The sequence below is a fragment of the Xenopus laevis genome, chromosome 3S (assembly GCF_017654675.1).
Source record: "Xenopus laevis strain J_2021 chromosome 3S, Xenopus_laevis_v10.1, whole genome shotgun sequence".
NCBI classification, from domain to species: domain Eukaryota; kingdom Metazoa; phylum Chordata; class Amphibia; order Anura; family Pipidae; genus Xenopus; species Xenopus laevis.
The window spans coordinates 23,788,615-23,802,728 of record NC_054376.1 but is presented as its reverse complement, the minus strand read 5'-3'; positions in this window follow the sequence as shown (position 1 = coordinate 23,802,728).

Genomic DNA, 14,114 nt, shown 5'->3' with positions numbered 1-14,114 from the left:
ACTGGATGGGGGTTAACAAACTTTGCCTGTGCTAGAACTTCCGAAGCTCTACTTAAAGAATACAAAAACCTCACTGCCCTAATGGAAAAATGAATTGCATTGATTTAGAGATCTTTTCTCTAGACGTAAACAGCCTGTTGTCTTTTGTATATTTTTTTTTGTGTAAAAAATCCTCCACTGTTTGTCAATAATGTCCTCTAGCAAATTTGTATCATGCCCATCAAGTGTCTGTTTTCCAGAGGAACAATGCCAGATACCTAATATGCTCCTAAGCACTGGCGCCCAAAATTGCACTGTTGTACTGCAGATACTAGGCCTCTATAAAAGAGGTAAAGTTATAGCGTGTTCTCTTCGGTCCAAGGCCTTTTTGATTCATACACAAAGATACCTGTAGCACTGTATGGAGGTACAAATCTGAAAAGTTTGTAGGTGATATCAGTCCTTAGTTTCGCCGAAGAATGAGCCTTTTTAAAAGATTCATGTTTGTAGTGCCACGTGGCTGGTAAGTTGCAGTCAGCCTGCAGGAGAAGGTAAGTACTCGACATAAGGAAATACAAAGGTGCCGGCAGTGTTGGACTGGCCCACCGGGATACCAGGAAAACTCCCAGTGGGCCCAGTGTCAGTGGGCCCTTGTGCTGTTAAAGATTTGGCCTATTTCATGGCCATTTCCTATTTCTTTGAGAACAAAGAGGCTAAATATATGGAATAATAGATTATAGTATGTAAAGAATAGAGACTAGGAGAATAGAGGTTGAGCGAGGAGACGAATAATAATAGTACTGAGAGTAGGCCCCTGGTCTATGGTTCTTTGGTGGGCCCCTGGTTTAAGGTTTTTGGGCCCCTGGTGTCCCAGTCCGACACTGGGTGTCGGGCAGAGAGGGTGTGCATGGGTACTAATATTGCACTTGTTTCAGTGTGATCAAGGGATCCTGCCTGGATAAGAGACAAGCATTGGGCATTGTGTTTGTACAACATTCGATATTCAGTTAAAGGAGAAATATAGGATAAATGAAAAAAAACCTAATTTTGTAGGCAAGTAATATATGGTGTTGCTTTTACATGGTGCTAAAAATTAATATTATCTTTAAAAAATAGCCCCTTTATTGGAGCTCCCTACAGATGTTCTCTGGTCCCTGTCTGTGTTTCAAATGAGGGGTGGGTCCCTGCCAGAAGCACAGTAGGAGGGGGACAGCCAATCACAGCCCTGAAGTCACAGTTCTCTATCAGGTCCTGCTAGCTACTGATTGGTTCCTGTCCTACAGTGCAGTGAGCTGAGTGCCGACAGCTCCCCTGCACAGCCTGGGAATTCAAGGAGCAGGAAGTAGAAGAGAAGGGAGGGATTATTAGGGTTTTTACAGAAATATTAAATAAATCAACCTGAAACACTACTTTTTTAAGCACAATTCTATATCTAAATGAGTATAACGCACTGGTACGTCCTTTCATTTTTTTTACACAAAATGTCTCCTTTAAAGAATCAGGTAAAGATTCACACAGAGCAACACATCATCATCATCATTTATTTATATAGCGCTGTCAAGATACGCAGTGCTTTAACACAGAAGAGTCTTCCATGTTGGCATCTTAGACAGTAGTGTAGACAATGTAGCCCTGAGTTTGCAGCTCTGGTTGCTGGTGGGCACACTAGAGCTCAACAGGTACCTACAGGCGGTGTATGAGTGCCTTGAAACAACACAAATAGAAGCGTGTGGTTGTATCAAATTCATTTTGCTCGGTTTCTCTGTTAATAGATACAGAAGCAGCATTTCCAAACAAAACTAAAGGAGGCTGCCTAAGATTTCTGGGTAGTGATGTGCAAAAATACTTAGTCAGGATTAGCCAACATTGAACTGTTGCTAAGCTACAACTCCCAGTTGTCGGCTTCCTGAGAAGGCTCGCTGTTCTACTTCAGCAATAGCCAGAGAGCCTGGGGGTGCATCTAATCCACAGAAGGGAGGTGTGAGGCCTGCAAGCTCTTGCTGAATTGCACATGGCATTAAAAACTGAATCTTTCTAAGGCAATAGAAGAGAATGAGAACTTTACTTGCCCCTTTATCAATCACTTCATCATCCCCAAAATGAAGATTCTTTTGTTTACCACCTCTAAAACATTGAAGTTTAAAACGCAAGATATATACACACAAACAATAGTCCTAAATATCCAGAAATTAAATTCTTCTAAACCATGCTTGGTGATTTCATTCAGACGACTCCGTGAGACTTGTGTATTATAATAAAAGTACTCTCTGTTGTAAAATATGTGGATATTAAGTCAACTTGGAGTAACAACCTATATATATATATATATATATATATATAGCCATGTTTATTGTGGTATCTGTGTATTATATTGTGAATTGAGTACCTCTATTGTAAAATATAAGGATATTAGTCACTGAGGACTTCCGTGACCATATAAAAGCACAAGGCTTTTATACAGGTCATGGAACTCCAAGGTTTCTTCTAATCTTATATTTTCTAACAAGGGGTACATTTTTTATTTTAATTTATAAGTTTTAGTGAGTCGTGACAAAAATGACATCACTAAGCTCAGTTTATAATGGATGACATCACTAAGAGCCGTTTATAAGTATATAATTTGCAGGATATTCATGACTTTTGTGTATTTTATGTATTTGCAGGTATTTTTTGCAGTGTTGTACAGGCAGATTCGGTTTGGTAGAACTGCAGTATATTCAGTTTATACTTTGATGATCTCCATTAATAAAGGGAGAGGTGAGTTAAGTTCCACCTTTTAGTAGTGAAAATGCTGCTTAATAGCAGTGAGGATCTTGCTTAAATAGCTTTGAACAAACCTGTGTCAACTTGTGAACGTTGCTTTATCAAGCTCTCTTGGCTTTGGATACAACAAAGATCTTACGCTCCTGGACTAGACTCAATGTTGAGTATCAAGTTGTAGCACAAAGTAGTACAAATAGAATGTAAAAGAAAGCAGTTCAACGGTACAGAAAATACACAGAAGCAGAGATGTTTAGATTTCACAGACAGAAGGGTGCCCAGAGACAGTAACAACCCTGCAGCCCTGGTGCCACTGCTGATACACCTCAGATTTACTGTTACTCCTTGAATAGACTTAGCAACCTTTTGTGAACCTTTCCACCCCTCCCCTCCAATAGTAAGTCTTCCATGTAGTCAATGCTTGTTCCCCTGGAGCGTGATATTAATAATAGATTCCCACACCTCCAAAACACTGGCACCCTAAAGTTAGAGAGATCTCCTGTGGCCAGTCATATCATTAATTAAGCTGACCATAGGCGTGCAGATTTTAGCCTCATATCTGACGAATGATTGTACATCACCATCTTCCAACCTGCAACTAACCATTCAGATTAAATAAAGTAGTAAAAGAACAAATCGATGAACATGGATGATGTTCTGGCCATTATAGCAATTGTATTGTCCGACAAGTACCAGTGACAATCACCCATTTTTATAGTTGTAGGCAATACATGCAGAGATATTGTTGGCCAACAGAAATCTTCTAACCTGTCCGTTCTACTAAATGGATGCTCGCCATGGTACAAAAGGTTTTTTGAACCTTTGATTCTTACGACTTTATATTTGCATCTATTGCCAGCTTTATTGTTTGAGAGGTAGCTGGGCTTTGAGCACAAACATTCTCAGAACTAGGTACCAAATTTTTTTGACGCCCATAGACTTAAATGGGTGTCGGCAACATTTCGCCAGCGGCAAATTTTTGCCGAAACGAAACAGGTCAAATTCGCCCATTCCTTCTGGGCAGTCCTACACTCAATTTTTCATCTGATTCATTGGGGGGCATATTTATCAAAGGTCGAAGTTAAAAAAACTTCGAACTTCAAATTCAAAAAGACCAATTGAATGGAAGTCAAAGGTTTTTTGGGGTCGAAGTGGGCCGAATTCGATCGTACTTCGACCTTCGATCTCCCAAACTCCCCCAATTGCCTCCATACAGGTTGTAGGAGGTCCCCCATAGGCTAAAACAGCACTTCGGCAGCTTTTAGGTGGCGAATGGTTGAAGTCGAAGTTTTAAAGAGACAGTACTTCAAAAAAATTCGACCTTCGAATTTCAAAGTTTTTTCAAATTCGAATCGAAGTATGACTATTCCCTAGTCGAAGTACACAAAAAATAGCTCGAAATTCAAAGTTTTTTACTTCGAAACTTCACCTCGACCTGATAATCTGCTGATAAATCTACCCCTTAGTATTCTACTGCTTTACTATACATTTTAAACAGGGACTAAGTTTTACCAGCAACTCACATGCTTCCAAGTTAAAACTCACAAACATAGTTGCCCTTTTATTGGCCACCCTGTGGCTGTGGAAAGGGTGGGAACTACAACATGGAACTACCCACTGCTCCTGTATAAAATGTAACAAACAAGGAAAACAATCCCTGTTTTGTGTAAAGGGTAGTGCATTTTTTTTCAGGCACAAAATGGGTTGAAAAAAGGCAAAGTCCATCAAGTTCAACCCCTCTAAATGAAAACCCAGCATCCATACACACACTCTTCCATACTTTTTACACATAAATAATATATACCCATATCTATACTAACTATAGAGTTTAGTATCACAATAGCCTTTGATATTATGTCTGTCCAAGAAATCATCCAAGCCACTCTTAAAGATCAGATGTACAGATATAGTGGGTTAATGTTATATTCCTGCACCCTGCAGTTTTTATATAAAAGCATAAGGCACCAATCAAAAACCATCTGTGTTTCCAGATTTTATATGAGAGCAGCAAATTCTGGCGTTGAGACAGTTAAAGTCAAAACACTAATTATTAATAAACCCCCCTCTGCTATTTCCAGTCATTGAATGCAATTGTTAAAGAGGCTTTTATTGCAGCATTGCTTATTTATAAATGTGTTTATTAAATCTGTTTGTTGTGGAGCTAAGACTTCAAGCTGAGCACTGATCAGCACCCATTTCTCCTCTCCTATTATGAGGCTGATTGATCACGGGGGAGCCGATCAATCTCAAAAATGAAAATTTAATATAAACTTTAATATAAACTTCATCTCACTGAAATAAGACACTTTCTAAATACAATCTATTAGAAATTCTTTACCGTTTAAGAGAAAATGAAGTTACTCTTCAGTATCTCACTCTCAGCAACCTATCAGGTTCCTTATTGTGTCAGATTTTCATTGACATCCAAAAGGCAGCCTCAGGGCACCAAAGACCCATAAAATGCCCCTGTATATACAGTATATATACGTCTTTTTACTTGGGGGTGTCAAAATTAGGCACCCCCAAGTGATCACATGTACTTACCTGAAACCCTGGTAAACCCAGATAAGCGCATGCGATCATTTGGGGGTGCCTTACTTTTGGCACCCCTGAGTAAAAAGACCTTTCCTTCTCCTTTAAGGTTAAGGCAGAGGATCCACTGTACTCCTGTTCTAACTGCTGACCTGGCTTGGTCCCTTGTCAAGGAATTGATCAATCAATGTGACTGGTGAAGGTCTTATTGCTGTTGGCCAGTCAAAGGTAGTTTTTGATGTAACTGAAAAAAAGAATTACTAACAGATCCTTTCAGCTCATTTTATAGGGGCCTATTTATTAGGGATGCACCGAACTTCAGATTTCAGCAGGATTTGGATTTGGGCGAATCTTTCTGCCCGGCCGAACTAAATCCAAATTGCATATGCAAATTAGAGACGGGGGAGGGAAATCCTGTGTCACAAAACAAGGCCATATAAAATGTTTTCCCCTTCCCACCCCTAATTTGCATATGTAAATTAGGATTCCGATTCAGTTCGATATTCGGGCTAATCTTTCGCGAAGGATTCGGGAGTTTGGCCAAATTCAAAATATTGGATTCAGTGCATCCCTGCTATATATGATACTGTTGGAATACAAAAGCAAAGATCCGTTTGGTTTCTATGAGCAACATCACCTGTGAAGTTTTACTCTATGTTTTACACAGCATGATAAATAGGCCCTGACAGTGTGTGTCTTGTTGAAGACATGTGCAGTATGAATGTACACATATTTGGGGATTGAAAGACAACTAAAATGTTTCCCTGAGTCATGGGGGCTAAAGCGTTACAGCTGTTAGATCACATGACTAACACTGTCAAGAGGTTGATGTTATTGGCTTATCAAACGGAGGCACATTATAGTTATTGGCAGGCACATTTGGCAGCAGGGTAGCAACAAAAAAGAGCGGGAAAATTTATATAAAAAAGAATGACTACCTGTCATTACACCTGAGGCACTAAGCAAAGTAATAATAATAATAGGGATTCGGAAAGATATTTGAGCAGAAATAGGAGATAAGCACTTGACTAAGATTTTAGGCTGGGGGTAGGGTTGCCACCTTTGTGCGGCTAACGATCAGGGCAGGGAGCCGGACCACAGGGTGGGCCAGTGTCTTTGTGGGTGGGTCATGCTGCATCACATGGGTTATGAGTTATGATGTGGTGATCCATGTCAATCAGGAGAGAACCTGTCTGGATTTTCTCATTTGGAAAACCGGGCAGACTTTCTTAACCCAGGCAGCCCTTTTGAAAACCTTGCTGTCTGGGTCAAATCCAGGCAGGTGGCAACGCTAGCAACGGGTCACCGGGCTGCTGGGGAAGCTCAAATCAGGGACTGGCTTGTGTCCCAGTGAAATTGTGTGGTGGCAGTTCACAGTTACCTGCTCAAGCCATAGACCAAATGCCTCAACTGTAGGGTCTTACCAGACCAGCATGTTATTTTACTGTTAGCTGCTTGTGCAAAAGGGCAGCCCTAACAATGCACATGTGCAAGCCATGTCGTTCTAGTGATAAAAATTGTGACTGACAACATCATATCATGGCACAGGTAGTGGCGTATTCTACAAAGGCATCTTTTAGGTAAATCTCCATCCATGTGTAGCAAGAGCCTAATAGAGATGCTGTCAGTATGGTAAATTATCGTTTTTTGGGGGGAAGGGAAGTAGATGTAAATTTCCGTTCTTCAGCGGAGTAAGAATAAAAATAGACTTCAGAGCCATCCGACAACTATTCCCTCGGAGATCTATACATTAGAGTTTTCACTGGAAGAATCTTTTTCACACTGACGTAATTACTGGTTGCTACAGGTTACTGCACTACTGCAGTTTGTACCTTTGGTGGCAACTGTGCCCATCACTGACTAAAACTTCCAGATCCATAACTTTATCGTAGCACCCACATCTAAGAAGGGAAGATACAGCATTTAGAAGCTAAAAATGTGGCTGCCTGAGGAAGTCTGCACTAAGTGACTCTTGCCTAAAGGCCAGGTTAGTTCTTACCTAGGGACATCAAACTGCCACCAGCAAGAGCAAAATAGGATTAATTTCTAGGACATGTTACGTTAAAGGAGTTGTTCACCTTCCTTCACTTTCACCTTCACTTTTTTCAATTCAGTTGTTTTCAGATTGTTGACCATAAACAAAGACTTTTTTTCAATTGCTTTCCATTATTTATTTTTTACTGGTTTTACCAAAATTTAGTATGTAGTAGAGAGTGATATTTTGAGGCAATTGGCAATTGGTTCTTATTTTTTTTTGAGTTATTTAGCTTTTTATTCTGCAGCTCTCCAGTTTGCAGTTTCAGCAATCTGGTTGCTGGGGTCTGAATTACCCTAACAACCATGCATTGATTTAAATACGAGACTGGAATAGGAATTGGAGAGGTCCTGAATAGAACAAGGAATAATAAAAGGTACCAATAACAACAAATTTGTAGCTTTACAGAGCATTTGTTTTTAGAAGGGGTCAGTGGCTCCCATTTGAAAGCTGGAAAGAGTCGGGAGAAAAAGGCATAAAATGTAAAAACTATTTAAAAAATTAAGACCAATTGAAAAGTTGCTTCGAATTGGCCATTCTATAAAATATTAAAAGTTAACTTAAAGGTGAACCAGTATCGTGTCTCAGTATCTTTGATATAAGCAAATATTGTGTCAATTCTAACAGCTGCCTTTAATGACACTCAGGGATAATGCTCAGCAGGGGCAAAGAAACCCTCCCCCAGAGCTACTTTAGTAGGTGAAAAATGAAACTTTACACTTCAATCAATATTAGAAAAACGCATATGCTAATAAGGGGCGGGAGGGAAATCATGTGAGTTTTTGTTACAAAACAAGAAAGTAAAAAAAGTTTTCCCCTTCCCACCCCTTATTCGCATATGCAAATTAGGATTCGGTTCGGTATTCGGCCAAATCTTTCGGAATGGATTCGGGGGTTCGGCCGAATCCAAAAGTAGTGGATTCGGTGCATCCCTACTAAAAATAAATGCTCTTTAAGACCAGAACTGTATTGTAATTGTTACTTTTTATTATGTACCTTTCTGTTTCAGTCCTCTCATTCTAATATTCCAGTCTCTTATTCAAGCAGTGCATGATTGCTAGGGTAATTTGGACCCTAGCAACCAAATTGCTGAAACTGCAACCTAGACAGCTGCTGAATAAATAGCTAAATAACTTAAAAGTCACAAATAATAAAAAATTAAAACCAATTGCAAATAGTCTAAGCATATCACTCTCTACATCATACTAAAAGTTAAATTAAAAGTGAACAACCCCTTTTAGGTATTACATTTTTAGGAAAATGGCTGCTGAGATTCCTGTCTGGAATAGCCTGTGGTGTTTGGTGTTTGGGTCTTTAAATACACATATTGTGTTGTAAGTGTTCAAGCCTATAATTAAGTGTCTAAGGGACACGAAATGCGTAAGGCTCGAGATGATTGTTTAAATAAGGATTTTTTTTATACTTTTTAACCAACTATACTTGTATACATGTGGCTTGCTAGTGTGCCCTAAACCTTTCTTTCTTTGTGTAACACTGTGCAGTGACCCAGGATACTTCTGATTAGTTCTGAGAATTAGCATTAAACGTTGCAGCAAGTACAGGGAGGCACAAACTGTATATGGGTACTGATAGTATAAAAGAACTGGAAAAGACAAAGGCAGACACGGATCAGTGCACTGCTATAATAGAGAATAGTAAATACCATGGATCAGGGTGCTGCTGTTATAGAGAAATAGATGGGTAGGTGGGAGGCAATACATAGATATATATTATGGTGCTGCTAAAGAAGGATAGCAGGCATATGGCGATACAGACAAGGGGACTGCTATAATGCTATTATAGAGAAGTTTCCTGATGTTATTGGCAAGTAGATAAGGGGGGCATAGAGAGACAGATCAGGGTGCTGCTATTATGCTGCTATTAGAGGGTCACATAGAAACACAATCATGGGTTACAGAGGAAAAAAGACTCAGGGAGACATACTGTAGGTGTGGGTGCTGTTGTTATTGAGATGTGGGGGAATAGGGAGACCTACTATTACAGAGAAGGAGAGAAAGTATAAGGAGACATGGATTAGGGTGCTTTATTATACAGTGAATAAGTAAATAAGCGGGAATGGGGAGTACTGATATAGAGGAGAGGAGGCACAGGGAGATGGATCAGGGTGCTTCTATAATAGAGAGGGTGAGGAGGCTCAGCGGCACAGATTAGGGTGTCTGGCACACTGGTCCGAAGGGTACAAGGGCATAGGAGAGTTATAAATAGCAACAAACTGAAATCTAAAGGAGACAGAAGCACCACAGAGATAGGCGCACACAAAATCACTTTTTCTCCTCTCCCACATGCACACCATTCTGAGAAAGTGACAGTTTAATTAGTTACAGTTTCCTTTAACGCTTAGCAAGTATATGAGGCATTTAACAAAACAATTAGCAAAAGGGAGGAGGATCAGAGTAGATATAAATATCCCCAGGTGTAATATTATTAGAAGGCAAAGTAATAGTTGGTAGTATCAACTCTTAATAGATGTGCAACATATCTTTTGAAAAGTGCAAAGGGACAAATCATGTGTTTTTTTTTTTTACCTTGTGCAGAAAACACATTGCAAGGGCATCATTTGCACCCATTTACCTGTCCTTGTTAACAATCCCTCATGTCCCCAGTGATTTCATTATGTAAAGCTACACACAGTGTGGCCCTGATGTGGGCAACTCCACTTAGGAACTCGAGATATATGGAAAGGGGTCGGTGTAGGCTAGTCAGACATCATCTATTCCTGATGTCACTCAAAGGATGGAGGTATCTGACTGCACCAGCAAGTATCATTGTATAGTCCTTGCTCATGTGTTTGGTCATCAGTGGCCTTTAGTATTCCCAAAGTGACTAATGACCATCTGGTGCAGTAGTGAACTAGATATTACTTCTTTTTCAGGCCCCCTGTTTTACCAATATTTATTGAATTTGTACATGAATTAGGGTCCCATGGGGCCCTATACCTCCTGGGGTGCTTAATAATTCCTGTTATATTGATTCCTGGACATTTGACCCTGCCTGTAACTCGACCTTGATTCTAATCTGCCTGCCTTTTGGACTTCTGCCTGGATATTGACCACGATTATGCCTGACCCTATTTGTACTGCAAACTTGAACTTTAACCCCTAAAGCTTCCTCCTTGGTCCTGACTACGCCTGCTGGGAGCCGATAGGCCCCCTGACACTTTCAGACTGAATGTGGACTGTCCCGATATTTTTCATACCATGGAGATTGGTAATTTTTCTGCATGTATTGCCAGTAACGTAACTAGAGGGGGGCGAGGCCTGGCGCGGGATGCGCAGCCGGGCCCCCCGCCTCCCTACGTACACCTGGAACTGCCCGGGAATCAACCCAGAACTGCCCGGAATATGTGCTGCGCAAGCTGCCGAGGGGGCCCTGAGGGGGTGCGGGCCCTGGTCCAATTGCACCCCCTGCTCCCCCGGTAGTTACGCCACTGTGTATTGCCTATCTGACAATATCAATGAGTGACAGTTACTGCTATTTGTCAGACATAACTTTTGTACGATTGCTGTCATGGGCAGAACATCGTCTGATTTTCTCTTTTACTAATTTTTAATCTGAATGGTTAGTGGCAGGTCAGAAGATTGAGACGTACTATTGTTCGTCGGATACAAGGCTAAAATTTGCACATCTATGGTCAGCTGTAGGCTGCTATCCAACTGGGAGATTTTGTTGCCCCCATTAAATTGGTGCTACTGTGGGCGGCAAATCTCCCTAAAATGTTTCTCCATCGGCAATAATTGGAATCGCTAGTGGTAAGACCTATGCAGGGGCACTCCTCCAATGAGGTGAGTTAAAAGACTGATAGGGGCAGCAACAAGTCGCTCCTGGTACCTTTAAGAGCTGAATTTTCATTTTTTTAACCGGAAATTCGGCTTTACTAGTGCAAGAGATCGCAATTGCGCTCTCCGCACCTGTCTGTCACTATCATTGCTGCTGAATTCTCAGTGTGTGAATCAGTGTTTGGTTCCGACACTGCAATGAAACAGTCAAAGGAAATTCAAATGAAGCTCTGTTTCGTTTGATTGGTCGACTTGTTCTGATGCAGATCAGAGATTCCTCTGCTTGAAATTCCTAATATGGATAAACTGTGGGATTATTTATTATGTCGATTTTTCCATGCACCTTGTAGCCTGCTGATAGTGGGGAGTCCTGACTCTGTAGGTCCATGGGTAGATAATGTCTACCCATTATCTAAATAAGGTTGCCACCTGGCCAGTATCTTACTGGCCTAACTGGTAAAATAGCAGTCAAGGCTTGTATTGATTGCAAATTTACTGGCAATGTACTTGCCATTAGATATTTAATACCCACTTGTTCTGAACCTGGTGCACCTCAATTCTTGCCTTTTTCTCTCTGATCCCTCAGAATCCACCTCCTGGTCTGCCCACTTATGTAATCACTAGGCCCATTAACGTCATTTCTCCAACCCTTGATAACACTGATCCACCCCTCTTACATCATTAATCCGCCCTCAAGCATTCGCCCACCAGATTCAAAAGGTGGGAACCCTAAGTACAGTTTACATAAATAAACTGTTGTGTAGCCATTAGGGATGCACCAAATACACTTTTTTATATTCGGCCAAACCCTTGAATCCTTTGTGAAAGATTCAGGCAAATACCAAACCAAATCCAAACCTAATTTGCATATGCAAATCGGTGAGGGGGAGGGAAAAAGAAAGCTGCATGAAGTGCGCTGCTAAAGAACTTTTACGTCCTTGTTTTGTGACGAAAAGTCACATGCTTTTAAGGATTCGGATCCGGCGTATCCGAATCCTGCTGAAAATGGCCGAATCCTGGCCGAATACTGAACCAAATCCTGGATTCGGTGCAACCATAGTAGCCATGGGGGCAGACATTCAAGTTGAAATAGGGCTGTAGGGAACAATCGTACACCAAAAGTAATGGATAGAATTCAATGTTTAGTTCTTACACAGGAAGATAAACAGATGTATATTAGTGCAACTGGTTCTGTCTGGGCTATTTTTGGCTTTGTCCAGGGGCAATCCCGTGCTTAAAACATCAGTATTGGAACAGGTCAATGGGGGGCTGCATTGCTAGGTCAATAAGAACAATAGCTTTACTTTTAACCTGGAAATTCGTCTCTTAGGGGCAGATTCATCAAGGGTCGAATTTTGAGGTGATGTGAGTTTTTCTTAAACTCCCATCAACTCGAAATTGGAATAAAAAAACTGAAATTTAAAAAAAAAAAAAAAAAAAAAAAAATTAATTTGAGTGGATTAGGCTGTATTCAATGGCTGGAAAAAAAAGGCTGTTTTTTGATGGGGCCAATGACCCCCTTATGAAAGCTCGAAAGAGTCACAAGAAGAATGAAAATACTTCTAAATCTATAAAAAAAAAATAATAATGAAGACCAATTGAAATGTTTCTCAGAATTGGCAATTCTTTAACATATTAAAAGTTAACTTACAGGTGAACACCCCTTTAATATCTACTTCTTTTACCTCAAGTACAGTATCATGGATGCATTTTTCCCATGGGTAAATATAGGAGTTATATTTTGCCAGCTATAAATGTGTGTAAATTTAGCTAAGATGGTAACACGAGTACCAATCACACTGCACAAATAATCATTGGTACATGTATGGCGCCTTACCGAGTCAGACTGATGTCCAGTTCTTGTGGTTAGAAAATGTACCATGGCGGCCAGATGAAGAACAACAGATGGTACATGAGGAAGTGAAAGCTTTAAGAAGGGGTTGGATGGTGTTTAGCAAGTAAGGGAATACAGGGTTATGGAAGATAGCTCATAGTACAAGCTGATCCAGGGACTAGTCTGATTGCCATTTTGGAGTCAGGAAGAATTTTTTTCCCCCTCTGAGGCAAATTGGAGAGGCTTCAGATGTTTTTTTTTTTTTTTGCCTTCCTCTGGATCAACTGGCAGTTAGGCAGGTTAAAAAAAGTTAAAAGGTTGAACATGATGGACGTGTGTCTTTTTTCAACCTAACTTACTATGTTACTATGTTACTATGAAAGAGCAACAGCTCAAATGAAGACATACGGCATTTGATTGGTCTGCTTCTCTTCTAAACAGATCAGAGATTCCTTCATTAAAAATTCCTAATATGGACAAAATGTGTAGGTATTTAGTAGGTATTTATTAGGCACATTTTCCTGTGCTCCTTGTTTTCTGCCAATTTAGTTAAGGTGCAAAGTATGTTTCTTAATCCTCCATACCACTTTGTCATTGCCCATTGGCTCACATCTGCTGAATCCCTGAATAAGGTAACCTGTAGATTTACATTTCTATGGAAGCTGGTGGAATTTACATTCACCTGGTTCATCTGCCGATGCATCATGTCATCCAGTTCATAGTATGAGGTGGAAGAACCACGGATCCTCATCACTGCCTGCTGTGTCTTTTGTGTGCATGAACAGCAGAACAATAAGGACGCAGCCATACTGTTTGTGGCTCCTTTTTACATGATCTCCAACCACTTGGCCCATGGGGTGATTGGGCGAAAAGGGTCATCTGGTTTGTGCCTTTAGGCCAGGTCATAAATGAGGTGGTCCATCCTTGTTCTGGTCAGGCAACCGTCGGTAAAGGTGGCCATACACGGGCCGATAAAAGCTGTCGACAGACCGAGTCGGCAGCTTAGTGGCCCGTGTATGGAGCCCCCTGACGGGCTTCCCCGATCGAGATCTGGCCGAAAGTCGGCCAGATCTCGATCGGATGGGACTAAAAATCCTGTCCCATTCCTGTTCGTTAGGATCCGATCATTGAGCCCTAGGGCCCACAATCGGATCAGCCCGATATTGCCCACCTCAAG